At 48.5% G+C, this 24370-nt stretch overlaps 1 protein-coding gene across 5 annotated transcripts in view; it reads left to right on the forward strand.

The window, feature by feature from the left end:
- The window catches only part of LOC139103327 (broad-complex core protein isoforms 1/2/3/4/5), a 100640-nt gene that overhangs the window by 20324 nt on the left and 55946 nt on the right, over positions 1-24370 (forward strand). The window contains exons 1-2 of one of the 5 annotated variants that reach the window (XM_070657880.1): positions 9870-10983; positions 13290-13527. The exons of 3 other annotated variants lie outside the window; for them this stretch is intronic. The gene's annotated coding sequence lies outside the window, so the exon portion shown is untranslated. Of the gene's footprint in view, positions 1-9869; positions 10984-11573; positions 13528-24370 lie in introns of those variants that run through there. One more of the 5 variants, XM_070657878.1, reaches the window with a different exon arrangement.

Raw genomic sequence — 24370 nt, forward strand, 5'->3', positions numbered from 1 at the left:
GGATAATCGTTAGTATAATTAATCACATTTCGCAAATCCTCGCGAATTGCCTCGATACGCTTGAACATTTCGCGTAATCTGTGAGCGCAGAATCTGAAGGTGGATAGAAAAAATGTGCGCGGTGAATAATGGAGTGTCCAGTAAATTACCGCGGAAGCGAGCTGATTTTTCATGAAAAAAAAAAAAAGAAACAGCTAGACAGTGTTAAAGATAATGCATAATAGATGCATCCTACTTCTGCATTCGTTACCTATTTTTTTATTTATTTATTTTCTCAGTAGATATTCCCTTACTATTTTATTACAATTTAACTGGAAAGTTTTACATGCTTCCCTTTTTTTTTCTTTTTTTTTTTTAAGTATCAACATGTAGCGGTTTAAAAAATTCCGACACGCCGTATTGCGGGGAAATCGTCGTGCGCGCTTATCGCGTCGGTAACGTTTTTTCTAGCGCGTAGCTCCCTTGGGAATTAATTCCCACGGGACGCGTGGCGCGTGCACGGCAATCCGCCGGGATCGGCGAAAGAGCACCTGTCGATCCCCCTAACCCGCGCGCGCTCTCGGCGAAACGCTCTTTCGAACGGATCATCGCGCGATTCAATTTAGGACGAGCAAGTGCCACCCGGATATCGGGGCTCGCGCCTCGTACAAAGCGCGATATCGAATGTACGTATCGCGTGTGAACGCGGTGAATAACATTGAAGGAAAGCCTCGCGGAAAATTTGAGAGATCCTTTATCCTACATCCAGAATTATCTCGGAGAGGAAAGGGGTAGAGAGAGGGAATATCTCGCTTCTTCATAAGGAGGATAGACAAATTTAACTCTCGAACTCTGCTATTTTATACAATAATGCTGCGATCTGCGATAATATGAACGTTTTAAAATTTGAGGAAAATAAAATACGAGAATGTGGTCGACGTGACTCAGTGCCACAATCACGGCGGATAACGAAATCGTCTCTGTACGTTTCTTCGTTCGGCGTCTCGTTTCTTTTCTCCGTCCCTTCGGTCACTCCTTTTTATCCGCTTCTCGTCCTCCCTTTGCCCTCCCTTCTTTGAAATTATATTAATATCCGCAGAGCAATTTTTAATGCTACAGCAGAATAAATTATTATTCTCTCTCGGAATAAATTGTTAATTTATTCCTTTATTGCATTCTACAGTTCCGCGTTTCTTTTTCTCGTTTCAGTCTCGAGAAGACTGCCTTTTATACCTGGAATCCCTCGCGATTCGAGCCCCACCGTGTCGCGGAACCTTCCCCCCTCACTTACGCCATTGCGTACGCGGAATCCGCTTCCGATTCGTGTCGAGCTTCATCTGTAAAATATAACGCGTAAGCGTTTTAATTAAGGCACATGATACCGGGGCCGTTATAGATATTCCCCGGTATCGACTGCACGTCCCGGAGAGCTGTCCATTAAAATATTCAGGATCTGCACTTTTTGACGATCGTGAGAGGCCCTTCTCTCCCCCTCGCCTCGTGTCCCCTTTACGCTGTCGAAAAATCAATTTCGCCTGACCGCGTGACGTCAGTGCATCGAGCGAGGATTCGTCGGGATGCGTTTACCGTTCGCTTGACCATGTGTCGGCGGCAACTTGGAGATGTAAATTTATCCCGCGAGGGTGTTGCGCGCGTTCTGAAACGGGGGCGGCGGTGTCGTCAACGGCGAGCGTATTTTTACGGGACGGATCCGGGAGACCCCGCGGGTGGTTTTTCGCTCTCGAGCTACACCGACGTCAGGGCGAAGCCGCGGTGCGTCCCTCCGCGGATAATTTATTCCTCGCGATATTTTAATGCCGAGCCACTTTTTTTTTGTTCCTCGACTAAATTACTAAAGACGAAGTTTGCCTTCTGGAAGGAGGGAGGGAGCAGTAATGAAGTTTCCCAAGTGCTTACAAATAAATTTCTTTTGAAAAGGATCCAAATTTTTTTTTTGCGCTTGCGAATTTTTTTAACGTCGACATTTTGCGAGAGATATTTTTTTTTTTTCCTCTCTATCTCTCTCGCCCCGGCAAAATTTTTTTACAGCCGATACTCCGCACGTCCGCGATTTAAAATATACAAAGATATTTTCGCCAGCCCGGAGATGCGATAAAACGCACATAAGGAAAAAAATATAAAGTTTTACATTCGTAATTTATTGCGCGACATTTTTACGCAATATACCTCTTTTTTTTATTTTGTTTATTTTTGAGAGGTTTATTACCGCGAAAGTTGTTTTTTTTTTTTTTTTTTTTTTTTTTGTGCGTTTTTCTAACCAGTATGCAAATATCATGCGCTGCAAAAATCGCTCGATAAATATGTGACGCAAATTGAGTGCGAGGGTCGATCGATAAATTTATAATAAAGGTGTGTAATTCCCAACAAACAGCTTACGGAAAAGGCCATCTCCGCTCGTGATTGTAATCGAGCGAGACGTTGGCCTGCGACATTTTAGCGATCCAGCATTTTATTTAACTTATTGTTAACGTGCACCGATACGCAAACCACATGTTAGGGGGGCCAGATACTCGTTTATGCCCGCCCGCATTTGTCCCGCCTGATTGGCTGCTACGTGGCGCAGTCATTCCCTTATCGACGATATTACATTTTAATTCTTATTGCTTTTACCTTACTTTTATTATTTGCCGTCTCGCCCGTTCCACCGATCCGTCCCTATTCTACGGGGTCCCCCCTCTCCCCCTTCCCCGTTCGCGTCCGTCGCGAATTGGCTCGCTAAAAACGAAACTTCTCTCCCGTTTAACCAATACCGGCTCGCCGTTCGCGACGATAGAAAGCCGGTAAGATTTATGTAAAAGCGCAACGTCTACGTCAGCTTTTGCGAGGCAATATTTTTGCCCTCCGCGAGACGCAGCCGGGAGATGTAATTGTCCCCGTCGCATTTCCGAAGCTCATCTGCTCGTCTCTCAAAGCCGGCCTGTAATTCACTTGTTCCCGAAAAGTCGCAAATAATTTGTCGAATCAAAAAAATTTTATACGAAATATATTATATCAATTTGTTTAAAAGAGAGTTTTATTATTGTGACAAAATTGTATATTCGATATTGCCGTTTAATGATCCGATTTGTGCCTGTCTGCGTGCATTGATTCCAATCGAAGTTAAAAAACGCCCCGAAATCTCCCCTTGAAACGCTATGTTAATCCCTTTTTGCTGATGCATAATAAATTCTGTTCTTTTTTTTTGTTGCTTTTTTATGTCTTTTTTGTTTTTTTTTTTGTTTTTTTATTTTTTTATTATTTTTTGTATCTCTTACTTTTAATGCACAAAACGTAGCTCAGGGTAATATGCGCCGGCATTCATTTCGTGTATTACGTGTAATTAAAACAGCCGGCGGAAGTTACAAAAGAAACGCGTGACGTTCACAAAATTTGTAATTTACACGTGTTGCGCCAGACCGTTGCGATCAATGGCGCAAATTAATATCGCAAATTTAAAACGACGTTAAATGAAAAAGCAACGAGCCTTTTGCCACAACCTAATATCGTAAAACCGTTGATAAAGTGGCCGCAAGCCGGCCGCGTTCGCTTTATCGCGCCGGGTATGCGTGTCGGATGCGTAACGCGCGTTTCGGGCGCCGCGATTTAATGCCCGCCGACGTAATAACGCGGGGAGTCGTCGATAATCCCGGCGATCGAAAGTGAGAGCCCGCCTCTTCTCCGCGGCCCTTATCGACTCGGTCGAAAATTCAAAGACGGCGACGGAGCGTCTGTAAAATTTAATGAGCTCCGCGGATACGTGTGTAAGGCGGCGTGATCGAAGGTCGGCGAATTTTGCGCGAAGCCGAATCGAAGATATATTTCCCCCGCGCCGGTGATCGAGTAGAAAATCCTGACGGTCGGAGTTGACATTTTGCACGACGAAGATTGATAAATTATGTATCGCGTGTGGAACGGGCTGACGTGGTTACTTAAAGAAGGCTTCTCGAGCAAGGTGTGACAGACCGGAAGGAGTTCTTTTGCGAATAATTATACCGCGCGTCTCGCACAATTTTGTGTAATTTTGACGAAATAAACCCGATTTTTTTTAGAGGTCCTTCGCCGCAAACGGTTTAAAATAACGCGGAGGCTCGCAATCGTGGTCGTAAGAAGCAGGGGTAGCGAAAAGGGTTGCGCACGGGGCTGTCGGCGATACGTCGGCGAGGGACGCGCAAACGACGGAGCCGCGAGGGGAGAAATGATAAAGGGGTGGCGCGCGCTCGAAACGGAGGAAGAGAGGGTGTCTCGACGGAGGTAGAGGAGGCGGCGGTCGGGGTGGAAGGCACCCCCGACGGAAGAGGTGGTCGTGTGTGCTAGTGGTGGCACGAGCGAGCGCGACGGTGGTGGAAAGGGATTGTTTGAGAGCATCGACGAGGCAGACGGGGCCACTTGCCTCCGCTCGACACCCCTTTACACACGCCTACTCTCGCTCTCTCTCTCTTTCTCTCTCTCTCTTGTCCCCATCTCTCTTTCGTCGTCGCTGACGTCACCAGGCGGTACATACTTTTAAACGAATAATGCGAATTGATTTCGCGATTGTCGTCGTCGGCCCGGCTAGCCGATACGCGATTTTCCGTTTCCCTTCTTCCCTTTCCCTCTTCCCTCTTTTTTTTTTTTTTTTTTTTTTATTACGGAGCTCGCGGACGCTTGATACGTATCGAGCGATTCTTTTTGGAGCGCTATAGAAGCAGAGCCTAGAGACAGTGGAGAATTAGTGACGTGATATTTATTAAAACAGAAACCAATTCCCCGCAGCGCGCTCGCGCTCGCGCTCGCGCTGCCATCGCGACGGCTTGCATTAAATTGAATCCACTCGAGAATAGTTTTCGATAATAACGACTCGGGGAGGGGGAGGGGATTTATTAATTATATTATCCGTCGAGTGATTAAACGCGAACGCGGGACGTACGCGATCTTACGTGCCGCGATTAAAAATACTCCAGCGCGACGAGCACGCGTCTCGGAGTACGTAATAAGCATTCGAAATTACGGCGAACCTGCAGTGTAAGCAGAAACGATTGCAGCGTGTCCCGAGATTAAATTCGATGGCTTTTTTTTTTTTTCCTTCCCGATGACACGGCGCTTCCGCTTTGCCGCGGTATTACGTGTCCGCCGGGCCCGATGACTGTTGTCAGGTGCACGCGCCGCTAATTAAAAATCATACGAATCGATGGGAGAAGTAAAGTGTCACGGCGATAATATTGTGCCTCAGTCGAGAGTAATTAAATCCGCCGCGTGTTACCATTGCGACTATGTTACCGCCGCGACTCCTCTCACGACACCAACAGCAGCGTCATCATTATCAACAGCCCGCAACGGGAAAGCCATTCATCGCGCGAGCGAGCTCTTTTCGTATACCGCGGACGTACTGGCCGGAAGACCAGAAAGTGCAGTGCCACGATTCATTTTCCTTTTCTCCCCCTTTTTTTTCTTTTTTTTTTAACCTGCCTATTCTACTCTTCTCCCAAGGGCGGAACTTACGCACCCCGTGCCGTTTAAACCGCGATCGTATTTACGCACGTCGAACGTGAGAACCGACGCGCCGCGTAATCGACCCTTAATTTGTCTCGCGTACGACTTCACTTTTAACTCATTTCAGTTATGACTGAATTGTCTCGCGTAATCTCACCAATTCTTTTTCCCTTTTTTTTCTAAACTAGAATAAACCAGGCGCACGCTTTGCGTGCGCTATTTTTCGAAAAGTCCGCGTACGCTTTATTACAATTGAGTAATCTATGGTCGACGACGTGTTATCGATTCAAGAGACCAGATTACAAATTACGGAAAAAAAATCATGCGACTTACCAATCTGCATGAGCTTCAGCGGAGTTGTGGAATTCTGCCGGTGACTGTAACATAAAATAAAACATATTAATGTAGACATGTTAGTATTTGAATTAATATAAAAGTAAAGCTTTATTTTTATAAAGATTTTCTAAAAAAAAAAATAATATATATTTACCTAAAAGTTGCTCCGCCGATGCATGATGCCCTTCCCGGGCCTGCTCCTCCTCTCAGATGGGACGTGTCGAGTCATCCTTCCGCGCACTGGACACTCGCGAGATAGTCCTGCTCCTTTTCTCTGAAATTAAAAAAAAGAAAAAAAATTATTACGCAATTTTAATATTTAATTGAGAAAATAAGAATCAGATACGCGGGATGAAATAACTATCGCCGGAGGAGTGCGAGAAGTTTAGGTTTTCAGATACAAAAAACGTGGGAAAGATATATTTCAATAAACGTAAAAATGTAAACTCCAACGTTTAGCGTTTTTCTCCCGGGCGTTTTTCAGGAGTCCGCGATCGAGCTAGGCGCTCGATCTCACGATTTCCATGCTCTCCGTCTTTTTTTTCCCTCCCGAATGCAGATTGCACGAGCGCGCATAGGCGTAGATGATATCCACTCGCGCGCCAACAAAAGTTCAAATTACTTCGTTAAAACCCGATCGCAAGTTATCTCATACAATCTTGCGCGATGACGTGACGCGGATGACGCAATTGCCAGCCGCGAGGCTGGCCGGACTCGTCTGAAAATCTAACGTGCCAAATGCATTTCCTCCCGCCGCGGCGTTTCGTCACGCCGAGCAACAATTGTTCACGCTCTTTCATTCTTCGGATTAAGAGAAGAATCGATCACGCGTTCGACAAGCTAATCTCCGTTTGCCCGGAACCGTCGAGCGGGTGCGTTTCAAGTCGCGTAATGTCCCTCAGATTAACGCACTCCGCGTAGTACTTGGTAAAGCGGCAAAGAGGATGGTTTTCATTAGAATCGAACCGCCGTCTCCCTTTTATAATTTAAAAATTTACTCGCTCCAAGTGGCCCTAAAGAGGAAACCGATAACGTCGTTACTCGCCGTTCCTTCGGCCGGTTGACGCCGCGGATACGTTAAATAGATTAATCGCTTATGACGCATCGATCGAGCGGCCAGCCGACGCGCGCATGTCCCCCCGCGCCTTTTTCTCCTCGGGAAATTGCTGTCGGTCTTTGAGAATTATACTTGGCGTCGGCGCACCGAGGCGGGGACACAGGGATTTATAAACGAAACGAGGGAGAATGCGAGAATGCATCATGAGTCAATTTGCCGAGGTCGTCTTCCGACAGACGAAAGAGGGGAAAAAAAAAATTTTGCGGAGTCAATCGAGCGCATCGAAAGCTGGAGAACTTCGGCGACGTTAATATAGTAATCGCGCATCGTGGACTCGGTTCACAAATTTGTAGGTTCTCTTTGAACGTGGCCTTCGCACTTGACAAGCTTCGCCGCTCGCGAACTTCGGCATCGCTCCCCGCGTTAGTTTAACCAAGACTGATTGAGGCGGGGGAATTGAAGAAGAATCGCGACTTTCCGAAGGCTCGTTTGAGTCACAATTCCACACGAAACCCGCCCGCAAGAACGAAGAAAGCGGTCGATATCATGCATCATCTCCGGGTTTAATAAATCTCCCCTCGCCTCTTTCTTTCCCAACGTCCCTCCGCTCCCCCTTTCTCTGTTCGTCCGACGATTCACCCTCGCTTCCCGCGGTGCGATTGCTCGCCAAAGAGGCGATCGACTAATCGCAGTCGTGGCAAGAAGAAGCCCAACCTGCCTACGCCGCAGTCGAAATTCCTTTCCGCAACGCGATAAGATAACCGGGTTTGGTAACGCGAGTCCGTGCAAACGTACGAATTTAAAACGAAGATGGACGGTGCCGAACGCCACGACGTATTTAGAGCATCGTGTGCGAACTTACACGTGGTCGCAGCACGATGTTCTATTAATTATTATTATTATTTTATTTTATCGTTTAAGTTTTAATTTGCGGGCCCGTAGGTTTAGATTCGCGACTCGCAGACTTGAGGATCGTCGCGATGTTGAAACCGGCTAGAAATTTAATATCGAAATAACGAACGGGTTAAAACTCTTAACAGGAAGTGTCAGATAACATTTTGATACTTAACAACGAGGTTCTACGCTCGTGTCAACTGAGAGGGCATTCCGCCGTGTGAATGACACGTAGGATTTAGCGAGCGCGGATTGAGGATGTAAAAATATTCTCCTGACAATGAAAGGGAAGTGTCGCGTCATCGGAAACAATACCGCGGTATCCGAACGCCCGATTTCGAATAGCTTTAAAGACGAATTCTAAAATTTCTGAAATGTTACGCTTCTGCGAACAAGGCAGAAGTAATATCTCAAAAAATATATATTCAAATTCAGTATGTAACCACAAAAAGAAAGTAACGAGAGAGAGAGAGAGAGAGAGAGAGAGAGAGAGAGAGAGAGAGAGAGAGAGATCGGAAACCTCGTTATAAAAAGGATGCTGGCAACTTTAAATGACGTTATTACGCTTTCAAAGTTAACTCTTTGTGACTCTTAAGAGATTTATACGATATTAAAAATTGCTAGAAATCTATTTTCGTTCAGGGATATTAAAATGTTAAAACAGCCAGAACACCAGTTCGATTTCATCCTGTTGATGTCATCCGGCTTTTAGGCTCGCGAGATCGGTTCAAAATCGATCGTTAACGTGACGCGGTCTCTCGAGCTCGCTTCCTGCGGCTTCTAGGCGGGTGCCGAATAAATAGCGCCGCTGAAACACAATCCGGCGGTCCTCGAGGTGGCTTCCTGCAGCTCTCTTTCTCAAACTTCCGCCGAACAGGTCGGCGGAACAACGAAGGTAATGCAAATTGCTTTTTTTTTTTTTCTTCCAACGAGGGTCGCGAGAGAACGCGCCTAACACTTTCACGGTTCCTTCTCTTCACTCGGTAATGAATATCGATCGCGTGGTTCCACGGACACGTAACCTTCCCTCAAAAATCGACATCTCTTTCGTACAAAAGCGATAAGTCCCGATCCGTGTTCCCCGAACTTCCCGTTGGTCCTTTACGCCCGACGCGCCGAGGAGAGAAATAAAATTTGACGACGCGCCCGACGATTTTTTTTCCTAGAAGAGCAGCTTCAAGCGGCGCAGCCGTGAGTGTTTAAAAGGTCAATATTTTCTGGACGCTATTTGGAAAGAATGCTTTCCGTCCACGAGAAGTGAAGGGTCGCGCCCTCCGAGGTACCCTTTAGGAAATCCGAGAGTCAACAGAACTTGTTCCTTGCTATTAGACGCCGCGAGGTTGTATTGAGATATAAGCGGAAAGTCAAATGCCTTTAAAACATTTTTTTTTTATGTTATTTTATTTTATATTTAATATTATATATATATATTTTTTTTTATTGCGAATGAAAAAATTTTACGGAGTAAGAGCGTGGTAGTCGCTCGCCTTTCTCGGCGGATAAAAAGGAATCCTGCGGTTCAGTTACGCGAACGAGCAACGAAACGAAATCGACTTGCAGAGGCGAGGGCCCAGCGTTCGATGGTTATAACTGAATGGTTTTAACGGCTTGGAATTGCGCCCATAAAGAGCGGAGAATGCACCGACGGCGCGACAGCGAACGCGGGATTATGAAGATTGGCGTGCATTAACGCGTGCACACGGTTACACGCGTAATCGAGCGAGCGATGAACTCGTATTAGCGTTTTCCCTCGATTAATCTCACCTCTGATCCGATCGCGCCGCGTGTGACGCCATTAATCATTTTCTCTTTCGCAATCTCTCCGCGACTCTCAATTACAGCTCCCGCCGTGTGTACGTGCGGGACACGCGACTACGTGTCACGTCGATGCTGAACGTGTTGCCGCGTGCTAAATTGACAATTAGACGGTCCACCCGGGAGCGAAGAGGGGGGCTAAAACCTCGTCTTTCCGCCGCCGTTCGTCGTCGTTTCTGAAGGAGGCATCGATCCGCTTCGCGTCTTCTTCGTCTTTCCCATTAAAAGTAAAAAAAAAAAAAAAACAGACTCGAAGAATCGAAAAGAAAAAGAGGCGACGGAAAAAGTGCTCGGCCGTGGCGAGGGATACGCGGGGAAGAAAGTAAGTACGAGGGGCGCGGCGGAGCGAGCGCAAGATGGATTTCCGCGAAGTTCGTGCAGGCCTTAACTCGCGAAAAATGTCAAAGCGAGTAGAAGAATAGGCCGAGAGTACGAACGAGATAAGGAGAGGGGCGAGAAGGGGAACGTCCGCGGGTACTCGGTTGGCGAGGCGAAGAGGGTGCGAGACGTCGGCCCTTTTTGTGTACGCGTGGGGGACCGCTCGCTCGGCCGCGTGTGTAAGTGTATCTACGTATTTAAGATCCGTGGGACGCGCGACGAAGGGGGACAAACGCGGGTAGGCCGCGGCGGCAGCGCAGGGGGGCTCCGAGGGGGAGATTGCATGACACGGGAGAGGGTACACGACGGTGGGGATGATTGTCAAAACAGGGCTGCAAGACGCTACGAAAAATGTTCGTATTTATGGCACTATTTCCGCCGCTTCGAGCCCTTCCGCCCGGTCCCTTCCACCGCCGACGTGCCTCGCGAATCGCTCTCTCGTGCCCCTCGTCGGCGGCCGCCCGCTCTTCACCCCCGTCCGCCAGATCTTCTTCTCTACGTTCCCCTACCGCCGTCGTTTCGCGAAACGCACGTCGGTTCTTACTTCCTCTCCTCGGCTCGTCTCGTTGCGCGCCTCCGTACCCTCTTTCCATCCCTCCATGTCCTCTTTCGTCGTCCCCACCCGAACGCGTTGCTCCGGTCGGAAGGGGGGCCCCACCACGCGGCGGGCGCGCACAGCGGGGCGCGATCGCCCCCACTGCCGCGGGCACCACTTTAATGTTACATTAATAAAAAGCAACAATCAATATCTTCCCCGTAAAAAATTTTAATCTATAACAGAGAGAATTCTCTACCCCTGCCTCTATCCTGCGCCCTCTCGCTACCCCGCTGCCACCCTCTCATCCGCCTGTCCCCCTCGCCCGATTGATCCCCTCTCTTCCGTCGTGCCTTCTCCCGCGCCTCTCCGCCGCCCTCTTGAGGAAAGCGCGGTGCCGCCGCGGCTCGGTGGTCCTCAGTATCGTGCCTAGGCTCTACGCGTACCCCGTAATTCTCTCACGCTCCGGGAGCCCGCGCGCGTGACGGAGCCGAGAGCCCACCGCGTTGTACGAACAGAGGTATATACAAACGTTGCTTCTCGCGCCGCCGTCGCGTTTCCCGTTCGTCGCCCCGCAGTGTTCGCGCCGCGCCTCGTCGCACCCCGCCGGAGGGAAGAGCGCGCGCTGCCGAGGAGGAGAGAGATGCCCTTCGCTGTCCAATTACACGTGCCCTTTGCTCGCGATCGTCTCGCATCTCTCGTTTCTGTCCGCGCCAACTTTCGTTTCTCCCTTCAGTTCCTCCCTTTCGTTCCTTCCTCTTTCTTTTTCATTCCTTTCCCTTTTTTCTTTTTTTTTTTTCCTCTCCTTCTTTTCCTCCCTCTACGGTCTTCTTCCCGCCTCGCGGTCCCGTCTTTGTTCGCCGAGTATCCTCGAATGCCGTAACACCGAGGCTTAAACTGTGCCGCGCTTCTTCTACGTTCCTAGGGTTTTGTTATTGGACGGGCTTATCAGTTTCATATAACGATTATTGCTATCGTCCATTGGGGATTGATCCCGGGGCATAAAAATAAATTCGTTCTCCCTCTCGCTTTTTCTCACTCACACACACACATTCTCTCTCTCTTTCTCCCTTTCTCTCTCTCTCTCTCTCTCTCTCTCTCTCTCATTTTTCTCGGTCTCGTAAGCCGATGCATACTTGGTCTCGATAGCCTTATCTTATCGCGCGCCCGCGCGCGCGCGCGCGCTTTATTTTTATTGCATATTACTTCCTGTTGTGGCAAGTTCTTTCCAGAATACAATAAACCCGTCCCTTTCCAGCCCCGAAATGTTTTTCTCGCCTGCCTTTGGATGCGTGCGCAAACGCGTGCCGAAAATGTGACGAGACGCGTTCTCCCGCGGCTGTCGGGAAAACTGCCGCTGCCAGATGTCTCCTTTCCTCCCGCCAGCGCGGGTCCATCCCGCGAACCTTCGGCAATGATACGCGAACGCGGAGATGAATAAGAGGCATTATTAACAGCCTCCTTCTACGACGATCTCTTTCTCGGCCTCGTTGCGCCCGGCTACCGTTTCACTTTTCACGTTATCAAAGGAACCTCGCCACGGTGAAAGTTTCACGACATAATATCGATCGATCTTCACAACCGGCGAGAATTGAAGCCGCGAACGTAGACGATCGATCGGACATTAGGATTGCTCTAACGATCTCTTAATACATATATTTTTTAACTGTATACAAAATGTTTCCTTGTCTTAAAAATTGTCACGCGTGAAACTTCTTTCGTAATGTGCAAAGTTTTATTTTATTTTTTTTCCCCGTGATAATCCGTTTCGTTTGGTGTTAAATTATGTTTGACGATAAGCGGAAAACGCCCATAAGATTTTGTTTTTTTTTAATATATAAATCCGTTTGATCTATTGTTTAATGAAGTAGAAATACGCTGACTTTGGAAGCGCCTGTAGCCGCGATAGAATCGCGAATTCCACGCTCGCGTACCTAGCGGCGGCGAGGGCACAAGCTCCTCGACCCGCGTTTCTTCTGCCGGGACAAAAGGGTACGGGCGAGACGAGGCGGGAACGATAGAACGCGAGAGAAAGAGGAAGACGGAGAAAGAGAAGGTGGAGGAAGGAGAGAAAGGGAGAAGACGACGTGCGTTCGCGCACATCTATGCGAGGGCAACCGGAGCTTCGAGCCTCGAGAGACTATAGTCGGCTATTTTAACGTACCGCGCGAGTAACTGCGAAAACGCGGAAAACGACCGTCGCTTTTTCCATTCGCGGCAAGTGGCCGGAGCAACGATCTCGCGTTGCGATGCTTAGGAACGTTTGTAAACGATAAGGACGGCTCCCTTGTCAGCGAGACGGCCTGTTACTCAATTCGCGGAGGAGTAAATTAATCGTGAATTATTACGAATCGTTTCGCGCACTTTGCAGTCGCGACGTAAACTGGAAATGAAGTGATCGAAGTAAAAGAAAAGTACCTGTCACTTTGTAAATATTACGTTAACTTGGTTGGACAAGAGTCGCGTTCATTCGCATTTACATCTCGATTCAAGAATACGATTTACATTCTCCTCGTAATATATTTAACGGTTAGTCAATAAAAATGCGATTAGATATCCGCCCTCGAGGGCCGATAACGCCCATATCGCGTCCACTGTTCATCGCGCAGACGATAAAGATTAAAATCGTGAAATTGTAAAACCAATTCGGGGTGAAAATTATCCGCCATCTGCCAGTCTCTTTCTTTCTCTCTCTCTCTCTCTCTTTTCTCTTTTAGTCGTCTCTTTAATAACTCCGCCACGCGCTTTATCGGGCTTATCACTCTCGCGTGTAAGCAGAGATTTTGTTGTGCTCTCCAACTACGATTCTCCGCAATTATGTATTAGAGAAGCGATGCCGTTCTATCCTTCGCCCTGGGTATTCTTAAGCCGGGAAAAGACTTTGTTCAGTGACGCAAATTGATTCGCGCGACGAGTGCAGTTTCGCGAGGCGAGAAGAGTGACTCGCGTGCTGAATCACGAGACTGATCGGCGTTAGCGAACCATCCGGAAATCGACCGATACGTCCCATCGTCGTCTTTCAACATCTCGAGCCGGTTTCCAGCAGTTCGAGGAAACAGCATAGGTAACCATATGTCATCGTGTTTCTTTCCCCGGCGTCCGTCGTAAACTGTACGGTTCCCGGTATCATTCGCGTTATCGCCGAACCGGCACAGGGTTTTCGGAATTTTATTTCCGACTGTTATATTTATAAAATAAACCGGAAGAGACTCCTCCGGCAGATGATTACTTCAAACATTAATTACGTCGGTCTATTTTTTTTTTAATTTATTTATTAACGAAGCGGTGGCGTAAACATTTTTAATCTTTATTTGTTATTTACTTTTTAACTTTTTATTTCTTTTTACACTTAAGCTGTTACTATGTATTTATTTTAAACTGTAGCAGAATACATAAAAATAAGTAGCCCCCCGAACAAAATTGAAGATGAAGGAGTATTATCCGGAATATTGTTTTCGACGTGCGAATTTGCGTTCGGTAATAAATGGGAGGAAGCCTCGAGGAGTTAAGAGTACCGCCAACGGTCGGGATCGGAAAGCGAAGCGATGATCATGGCTTAGGGTCTTCGACAAACATCCCTCCGGGCCGCGCTTAGGAAAAGAGAGAAGGCAACGCGCCGGCGAAGGAAACCGCATCTTTGTCTGCCCACCTATCGCCGCCGGCGAATGACATTGCGTCGGAATATCTCGTCCCTGGCCATGCTCGTGTAGGTCAGGTTGGAAACCTGTGCGAGCGTTTCCGCGACGCATGCCGCTGCCGCGTGCGTGCCGTGAACGGGAGGAGGACCGACCGGAGTCGCGTTGTCGAGAGAGAAAAGGAATCCGTCGGTTCTCGCGAGAGCGACAGAAAAAGAAGACGGGGCAAGCGCGGACGCGGGAGGGTGCAGGGAGGGCAGCGTTGTGGTATCGTAGTTACATTCGAATCCGTACGGGTGACTGAATGGAATGGGTCGTACGTAGGCGAGCGGAGGGTCGGAGCGAAGGGCACACGGTGCAGCGGCCAATCGCGCGCGGATCTTGTCGGAGCGGGGCAAACGGTGGGGCGCAGGGTGGAGGCGAGGCGAACGGACCTACACACGTGCGCGCTCGCGGAGGCATGCTACGCGTACGCATTCACGCATCCGAGCGTCGCACACACGGCGAGGCGGCACGCCGCGTCACCGTGCGTGCGTGAGAGCGCGTATGCACTCCGGCGTCGCGCTCGCGCGTTCACTCACGCACACGCGAGCGCGCCGAGGCACACGCACGTGCGTAGTACGGACGACCGGCTGTGTGTGCGGAGCAGGAAACCAGCTGTGCGCATCGATCGGGCCCGCGGCGCGCTCGATTCGATTTTTTCCCTTCCTGGCGATGCTAGGGAGAGATAGGATGTCGCGTGACGCCGCTTGATCCGTCGGCGGATAGGGGAGAAATTTTTAATCGACAGGGGTGAAGGGAGCCACGTCGAATCGCGCCGGCAGGGAAAATCGTGGGAAGCTATGCATCGTAATTGACATTTCGAACGGCGGCCGGTGCCGTAATCACGCGCGTCACTGACCGAACGATATCGATCTGTAAATAGGTGAAACCGCGAAAGAAGTAATACGCAACTCGGGCAAGAAGTATAACATTGCAGAAACGATCACGCGCGTTTTGCGACGGCATTTTTTTTGTCTCTCTCTCTCTCCCTCCTTTTCTTTTTCGCAATTACCGAGCTAAGAGAACTTTGTGCCGCGATCCGTCCCGTTTTTCTGTTGATGTAAACGAGATTTTCCGATTCCAGGAATACATCGTTAGAATATTTAATATTCAGATAATCCCTCGCGGAATGTAGGGAGGCAAAATATCAGAGTTACAATTATAGACCAGGGGGTCTACGTATTTTAATCAAAGACAAGCAAAGAGGAAGGACGAGAGAAAGAGAGAGAGAATCATAAACGCGGAGGAACAAGATTATTTGTAATATTAAAATACACCGCTTGCCATTGTGTTACACTTATTATAATAGCGCGCGCTAATTACGCAGTATAAATACTAACGAAATAATTACAAATGCAGCTAGATAAAGCGCAGCGCAACGCGACAGGGGGAAGGGAGAAATGAAGTGCAGCGTCGGCATTAAACGTGTTAAAATATGGCACAATGGAATGTCAAAGGTTGCTAGGTTTTCAGGGTACCATCTGTTCCCACGTGCAAAATTACCGATTGAAATTCGTCAGATAAGTATTTTCAATTCTCAAGGATGCTAAACGCGCGCGCCGCGGCGTCTTATTACCTGTTTACGAGGATACTGCATCGCTTTTCATTATGCCCGCTTTGATTGCGTCGTATACTATACGGCAGAGACGTAGAATTGTATCGTATATCTGGCCGGCGAGATTTTATGATTCGCTGACGATGGGAATGACGGCCGGGAACCGGCGGCGGTGACAGATAAACGGGTCTAACAACCGAGACTGCGAGCTACCATAAACGCGAGCGAAGAAAAAGAGGGAGGGTTGGGAAAGGGGGAGAGCTACACGAGGGGGCGAGCCGCGCGTTAAAGGAACCATTGACACGTCCGCGTGAATAAGCGCGCGATGCATTTTATTTTCTAGTCATAATTTATGCCGCATTTGATTATGGTAATAATCCGGGTATCTAATGAATAATATTTTACGCAAACAAAGAACTTCTTGCCGGCCGACGGAGGTGTTCATTAAAATAATATCCACTTAACGTAACGAGATTACCGCGGAAACTTTTCATGAATTACGGTTCGCAAGAAGTGACGCGAGAGGAGAAAAGAGAGAAATTGACGGTGTTACGCTGTACGAAATTCTTCATCGCCGTGGATTGAAGTAAGATCGGCCGCTCAATTGTCGACGCTCTTGTTTAATTGTTAAAATAAACAGCGGCGCGGTGGCGCGAAAGAGGAGTGGATATCGATATTATAAGGATTACATGCGCGAGCTGAGAATTTCAAAAGCGGGCTCTCCGCTCGACCGTGCGAAAAGGGCGAGGCCTTGATCGACTCGATGGAATGTTCCGTAAGATCGGGAACTCGGATCCGTCCCATCTCGAAAACCTGTTGCATTTTAACGGCGCAACCGATTCTCCGAAAATCAGCTTAGCTCTACGCCGGCGGAACGCAAATTTTTAATTCGCTAGGGCTCAACCGAGCGAGGCAACTTCGCATTACAAATTTGTCGTCCTTGCGATTTTATTTTCACGCTCAACAGCACTAAAATTGAGCAATACACAATTTCCAAATTGCATTATCGCCACTTGTTTTGCCAAACAGTTTTCGAGCAATAACTTTCTACATGCGTGCACACATAATAGTCGATATTAATAACAACTTTTAACTCAGTAAATTCTCTTGAAAATTTAATTAAATCAAATATGATTTAAATTGCGCAGCGTTTAATTCCTTTAATTCGTTATTTATTACTTTTACCTTTCATTTTTAATTTCTTGTTACGTCATTATTTACCAAAGGGCGCCTTGCAAGGAAATGCTTTCAGCTTTATACTTGCGCCGGCGAGGATACGAGGGCGGGGAGGGCGGTAGACTTTGAATCTCTCATTTCTAATCAGGCCGGGACAAATCGTTTTTGCCTAGCGGAAAGATTTTATCGCTCAAGTAAGAAGGAAGAAAGACTGTCGCGTGCAGAACGTTAAGTAAGGAGACACCGGGGGGGAATTGAGGAGTCGATCGATCGATGCGAATGAGAGTTCATCCACTGACTATAGCTGATCGTGGCTGACGCGGCCGTGCTTACACAGATGGTTGACACGAATAATAACGGCGAAGAAGAAGAAGAAAAAGGAGAAGGAGAGGAGAGCGCAGCGGCGCGCAACGCTTCGCGTAGCGTGATGCATAAAATATTGAATGTAACCGCGTTCTTCCACGCAGAGCCGAGGGGGGTCGAAGGGAGAGAGGAAACTGGGGAAAGGGGGCAGCGCGAGGGGGCAACGGTAGTGTCAACGAACACGCCGCTTACACGTACACTTTTCTAATTACGGCACATTTGTACGTCGACAAAAGGGGGCTGGCGGCTTCGAACAAGTGGGCGTCGTTGAACAAGTTGCCGTGCATAATGGCGTATGCGTGCGGCCCGGTGATTCCGTGCCGGTACGCGGTATACCGGTAATGCCCTATGAATAATATCGCGGAAAAATTGAGCCCTTCGCGGTTGAAAACCGGACAATCTCCGCGCGACGCGTTCGACGGCGTCCGACCCACGTGCCGTCGCGGCTGTCTGATAATCGGCGTCCTATCGGTGTACCTATTATCACTGTATTATCGAGGTATTATTTTTGGGACAAGAGTTTACTTCTCGGCGATGGCAAGAAGCTTTACTCGAGATCATTCTTAGATTTTGACGAGGCGCGCTTTCCTTCGCGGGAATCGAAACGTCGTTGGAAGTTTCGCCTTCGGTTTTCGACGGCGCGGCGGAGAAGCTCCGCTGAGAGAGATACTTTTCAACAACGCCGCGTCGCCTTATCTTATTTTATACGCTATTTTTAGAAATTTATATTTAGTTCCGCGATAAGATAGAACACGTGGGAACGTTTCCGACGAATTAAGTCGTAAATTGGGCGGAGGAGGTGCGCCTTTGTCGTCGCGCGCGTTTCGTAGCACTGCGAAGACGTTACCGATCAGGATCGCAGCCGCAGAGAACGAACGGGTGCCTCCGCGAGTTGGGTGCCTCCGCGGCGCATCTATGCGTTACATGTTGCTTCACACGCGCACGGGCGAGGGTCGGCCGCACGTTTTCCCGTTCATTCGCACGTGGACTCTCGGGTTGTCGGGTGTCGCATTTCGCACACGACGCGTCTACGAATCTCACGTGCGAGGTGCGCTGCTTACACGCCGTATTTTCATAAACAGATTCGACCAAACGGGACTTTGACAATGATCCAGCGATACCGAATCGAAAATGCCGTGAATTTTAGAGTGAACAACGTATAATTTACTCTTATAATAATTCGCACTTGCCCTCTATTCATTTCCACGCGCTACGCATTCGCATTTTCTCGCCGCTCGCGATCGAGTGCGCAAGAAGCGGAATTTCAAACTAAAACTCATAAAAAAAAAGACAAAAATTAGCAGAAGCCTTCAGGAAACGAAACAAATGACTCGCGAAGATACGTAATGACGATAATGCGATGGATAATAATTTTCCGTGCGAGCGGTACTCGCCGAGTTCGCGGTCCGCCGTCGAGGAATGCGTTCAAATCGCACCGGAAGTTCCCGCACTCTCGCACGAGCTTTGAACCCACGGCAGCGGCGAGATAGAGGAAACAGGGGGGGCAGAGAGAACGAGGGGGAGCTCGGGTACCTCGCACGTCGGTACATGATACTCGCGAGATCCTGGAGAGGACGATTCACCGCGTTGGTCTCTCGAGTTCCGGCGAAACTCAAGCTGGCATAACATTCGACTCGGCCGGCGCTCAAATAGCGTTTCCGCGTACTCGAGAAAAAAAGTTCTCTTGAAAAAAAAAAAAAAAACTACGGAAATATTTGTACAAACGTTAACTCCTTCGTACAACATCTTCAACAATGTCGCTGTCGACCGAAGACACGTACGAGTCGTGACAGCGAAACTTTATCGCTTCCTCTGCGCTAAAAAAAAAAAAAAAGAAAAGAAAAGAAAAGACGAAGACTCTTGCGCTAAATACGCGCGCAGGAAACGTTATACCATAATATGAATTAATTAGTAGTCACGGATCATGGAATTATGAGTTTAAATACTACGATTAGTTATTGTCTGTCGTAGTATTTAATTTTACTCCGAGAGGAAAATTTAATGACTTTCGGACTCAACTGTAATTTTATAATATTTTTAAATGTGATCGAGTCAATTATAAATATTGGACAATTATATCTATTATCGTTGAAAGTGTCGTAATATAATGGCAGGGTCTGAAAGTGAGTACAATTCCTTAATGGTTTACAAATATACACCGTGACTTGATATAAAATTTTCTCTATGCGACCGGCCGAGTTGCAAATTCTTGTGCCTCAAATGTCCTCAATTAATTAGCAAAGCTCCGTCTATTCCTATCGCACGGATCAAATAGTCGAAATGAATAATTTCTCTCTAATCTTTTCTGAGAAGAAATCGACCTTATGTTCAATTGCGGGGCGGGGAAAATATTTCGTTGCTCTAGAACGGCCCTCGTAATAATGAATCGCGGGGATCGATGCGTCTAACGAGTTCGCCGAGAAAGGCTGACATTATCGCGTGCTCTGTTATTCTAGGTCGCTTATATCTGGCATCGAAAACTCTAGCTCTTCGCCGTGTATCGCCCACCGACCTAACCACTTGTGTCATCGGTGCGATAAAGTGACGCGACTCGATACGCAAATAAGCGAGTCAATTTTATTTCCTTATTAACTTGCATCGCGTCTATTCTCAGATTTTTCGACATTTAATCGCGGCGATAAATTCTTTATTCGGAATACCGAACAACTTCTTATATTTATCTCAAGTTATGTCGTTTTAACATTTGCATCGTGAGCATAATTAATTTTCGAAATAGGAGAAAATAAAGCGAAAGAAAGAAAAGGGGGGGGGGAAAAAAAAGTGGTATATGATTTCGTAATGAAACCGGCTGCTCGTTATTCCTGCCAACTTTCTGACTTTTTTACCTCGCGATTGGGATTAACACGTCGGGCTTTTTTCGGCGCCTTGCGACAATCGGCGTCGACGAATTAGAGGCGCAAATGGGGGCTCGTTGGGGATGGTATCAAGGGAACTTAGACGTAAGTTGGCGGGTTTTCGCAACGTCGTCTTTCGACCGGCGGTTCGGTTTTTGTCGGTGGCTGAATTGCGAAATGAATTTTATCCAACTTCATCGGGCTGGCCGGCGCCGTTACCGCCGTGCGACACGAAGCTCCCCGGCAAAGTTTCGCAGAAGTCGTTCTTCCTGGAAGCGTGCGGAAATGCGAGAGGCGGCGACCGCACTTCGTTACGCGGAAACCACCTCTCGGATGGTAATTTTGCGAGGATGGGCTGAAAATCGTCTAGTCTGCCCTTCTCTTTCTCTCCCTCTTTTTCTGTCTTTCTCTCTCTCTTTCGTTTCTTTACCATCTCGGGTTCGTCTTCTGCGTCTCGCCGCGCGAGACGTAACCGGCGGGAGTCCTGAGCGAGCTGAGACACATTATTCTTCGAAATATGGGAGATATATTAAGATGCAGTTTTCATATCTTGCTTATGAACGGTTATAAACGCAAATGGATGAATAATGTGTCCGTTGTCGTCTCCAGAATCTCGCGAGATCTTACGGGAGAGCAACGTGATGCAATACCGCGATAAAACTGAAACGTGAGCGAGTGTTAACCGAATATAAGCAACGTTATCCGGGCAGAAAATCTGGACTGTTAATTTCGTGAAATTAGGATTTAATTCTTAAACTATAACTAATTATTATTATTTTTTTTTTTTTTAAGGGCTTTAAATATCGGTATACAGAAGAGAGATTTTCTGTTTGGCTTATTTAAACTCCTAGTGCTTCAGCGAAACGGTTTTTACCGTGTTTTATATTTGACGCAAAATATTAACGGCGACATCAGAATCCCTACGGTGTTTTTTCGTCGAAAGCTCTCTCTTTCTATCTCTCTTCTTCTCCGACTGTATCCACTTTCCGCAATTGTACGTGACAATATGCGATTATTCATCGCGTACGCGGTACGGAATTCAACAATGTGCCCACTCGACGAATCGTCATCGTAGTGCGGCAAGCATAATCCTCGAGCAACCGGTTGCAGGCTGCCCTTCTCTCGGAATTCGCGATAACGCCGCGATGCCGTCCAAAGGGGAAGGGCCGGGTAGGGAAGAAAAGAAGGAAAAGGCGGAGGAAGAGAAAATCGAGGGCGATTGTACCCGCGCAGCGCGCTCGTCATATTGGAAATTCTTCGCCGCGATAGCGCGATATATCTACGCCGGCACACCGAGCGTGTACGGCAAAACACCATGGGAGAGCCGGGACAACGAAGAGTTAAAAAGTGGTGGCGTAGGGGGCGGGGGAGGAGGAAGAAGAGAGTAGACGGAGGAAGGCGACGGCGGAGGAGGAGGAAGAGAAGAGAGAGTATGAGAAGGACGCGGAGGTGATGGCGGTGGCGGCGGCGGAGATGAGCGGAGCGCGGGGTCGGGGGACGAGAGTTTTTACAAAAAGTCAGGCAGAGAGCGCGGCCCCTTTCGTCGACGCGACCGACGGCGACGGGGCGGGAGAGGGTCAGGGAGAGAACGAGGCGGCGGAGGACGGGGGTGGCGGACGAACGATGGCGCGGAGGGTAGCGGCGCAACGAACGGCGGGAGAGGGCGGACGACCTCGGCGATGATACGACAAAAAATCAGATGCACGGCCATTGGCTGTTCTCAATTCGAATTATTGGCTTCCCCGGTCGCTGTTCGTCAGAGTCTCCCCGACCTTCTCGATACCCGTTCTCTCTCTTCGTTTCTCTCCTTCGTTTCCCTCCTTCTCCGTATCGTTCGTCCCCGTCTGGTCTGGCTGCGCCGCCGCCGCTGCTGGCTCCTCCGTCGAGCCTCCCTTGCCGCCGTTGCCCTTCTCTCCCCGCCTCTCCCCCGCGTCTCGGGGGAATGGGCGCCGGCGAGAAGGGCCGAAAAAACTTGGAAAAAAAAATCCAATTTCGTTGCTATGGTGACCGGCGTGCGTTGACTTTGATAAAGATCCCCCGAACGAGCCACCTCCGCCGCCGCCGCCGCCGCCGTTCGCCCTCTTCCACCGTCTCGTGCTTTCGTCCTCTTCGTTCTCTTCTTCCATCCGGGCGCTCTCCCCGCCGGCGACTACGACGCCCCGTCGCTTTCGCAGTTTCTCCGATTGTGTAGGCGCGCCCCACGTGCGTACCTGTTTGTGTCGCGGGTGTCCGTATGCGTGTTCTCCTGTGTTCGCGCGGGCATTGTGCGAGGCGCGCGCGAGAGGGTACGCCGCCGGCACGGGGCACGGGGGTGGCCGCGCGGTTTCAGTTTGACCCATATCGAAGGGGGGGAAGGAGGGGCTTCCTGGCGGACGCGGCACTCGCCAACCCCCGATACGCTCGCTCGGTGGTGGCGAGTGGTTTGTTTGTTTGTTTCGCGAAAACGGGCGAGCGGCGGCTATCGGAAAAAATTTTATTTACATGATAGAAAAATGTTTCCTGTGCGGAAGAGCGAGCGCCCGCGCGGCCCCGAAGAAGACGCGGCGAGCCGTCCCCTTTTCACCCCGCGTCCCCTGCCGCCGAGCGGTTTTACTTTTTTTCTGCACCCCGGCGAGCGAAAGCGCGCGAAGGGGTAGCTAAAAGCTCCGTCGGTCGGAGATTAAAATCGGGCGGAGGATTTTAGGGTGGTAAGGCGGAGTGGGTGTGTTGTATATATATCTATATATTTTATGCATGTATATGTACGGAATGAGAGAGGAGTGACGGAGAGAGCGCGGTTTCTGCAGAACGGGGCAACATCGAGTCGATCGTTGTCGTTCTCGTTAACCATCCGCGAACGAAATTATTTTCCTCCCGAGGAAAAGAACGCCCCCGAACCTCCCCAGGTCCCCGTCGAGTTACCGGGGCTAGATTAGTAATATAAATTGGTAATATACGTTTCTGCCTTACTCTCGCAGACGTTCTTGAATGGAATCGCCGACGGCGCGGAGACCTTCTTTCGACTCTGTCGCTAATTTCTTGCGGCTTTTACTCGTCTCGATCGTACAGACGCAATAATAATTTAATACCCGACAAGTATATCTAAAAAAATTTTTTTCTGGAACATCTCGGCGTATTTAAAGCTTTGATTAATTTGAAAAATATACGTCGCAAGTATTTCTTATTAAAATCGCTTCAGCCATTCACAATTTACGGTGCCTTCGATAGGCGACTCTTTGAAGACGATTCTTTGAAAATAAAAGAAAAAAAAGGGAGTTTCTGAGAGACTTGAAAAAGTTACACGTCGTAAGATAATATTATATTATTTTTCGAGTCAACGTGAGAGGATTTTTTTTTCCCTCGATTGGATTACAATATTCGGCTCCTGGTGCATCATCCCCCGGATTCTCGAGCGCGGCTCCTCGAAGGCACTTTCGCGAGCCTTTCGTACGTGTGCGCCTCTACATCTGTCCGTACACTCGTCCGTGTGTACGCGGCCGTATCTCTCCGCCCTACGAGAGTCTGATTTTTATTTCGAAAAACTTTTTTAATAAAAAAGTTGCACGCTACCGCGTCTCTCCTTCTCCTCCCCTTCCCCCCTTTCTCCCGCCTTGCCTAGCATTCTGTATAGCGACGAGGTCTCGCGCGCAGGCAGGTGTATATCCTATATAAGGGTGAGGCGAGGGCCAACTACACCGGACCGCGGCGCATTAAAAGTTTCGCCCGGCGTTCGCGATATTTCATAACTTTTCTGTGTTTCGAAAAACGTGCAGCCGGCCCGGCTCCAGTCGAATCCGGACGAATCCACGCGTGCACGCGATTCTTTACGTGCACGCGCGCCCCGCCTCCGCACGTGTGCACTTTCCACCTTGCATTCTACACCTGTACATTCCCGTCCGCGCACCTCGAAGGCGGCATTCCCTCAAATTAAAAAAAAAATGTAAAAATAAAAAAAAATAAATAATAAAAAATAAATTTTTTTAATTAAGCGACTCCGGTAAAATGTAATGGGGCCCACTACTTGTCGGTAATCCAGCTAAAGCTATTCTAAAATCTCGACACACATTTTCGCGATGCAAAAAGGGTCCGAAGTAAAGCAAACTGGAGCGACGTTCCTCGTCGAGAAATATTGTTCTCTAGGATTTTCACGGTTTCGATAAGAGTGGTCCTACGAGTTTCGCTTCTAATTGAACCTCGAATTGAGACTTGAAATTAAAAGTTTTTTAAAGTAATTCTGCGACACGGTAACGTCCGGTATTCGTTTTACGATTTACATTCGCCGTTTGGTGGTACTGCATCGAA

This window comes from Cardiocondyla obscurior, linkage group LG06 (genome assembly GCF_019399895.1).
Source record: "Cardiocondyla obscurior isolate alpha-2009 linkage group LG06, Cobs3.1, whole genome shotgun sequence".
Lineage (NCBI taxonomy): Eukaryota > Metazoa > Arthropoda > Insecta > Hymenoptera > Formicidae > Cardiocondyla > Cardiocondyla obscurior.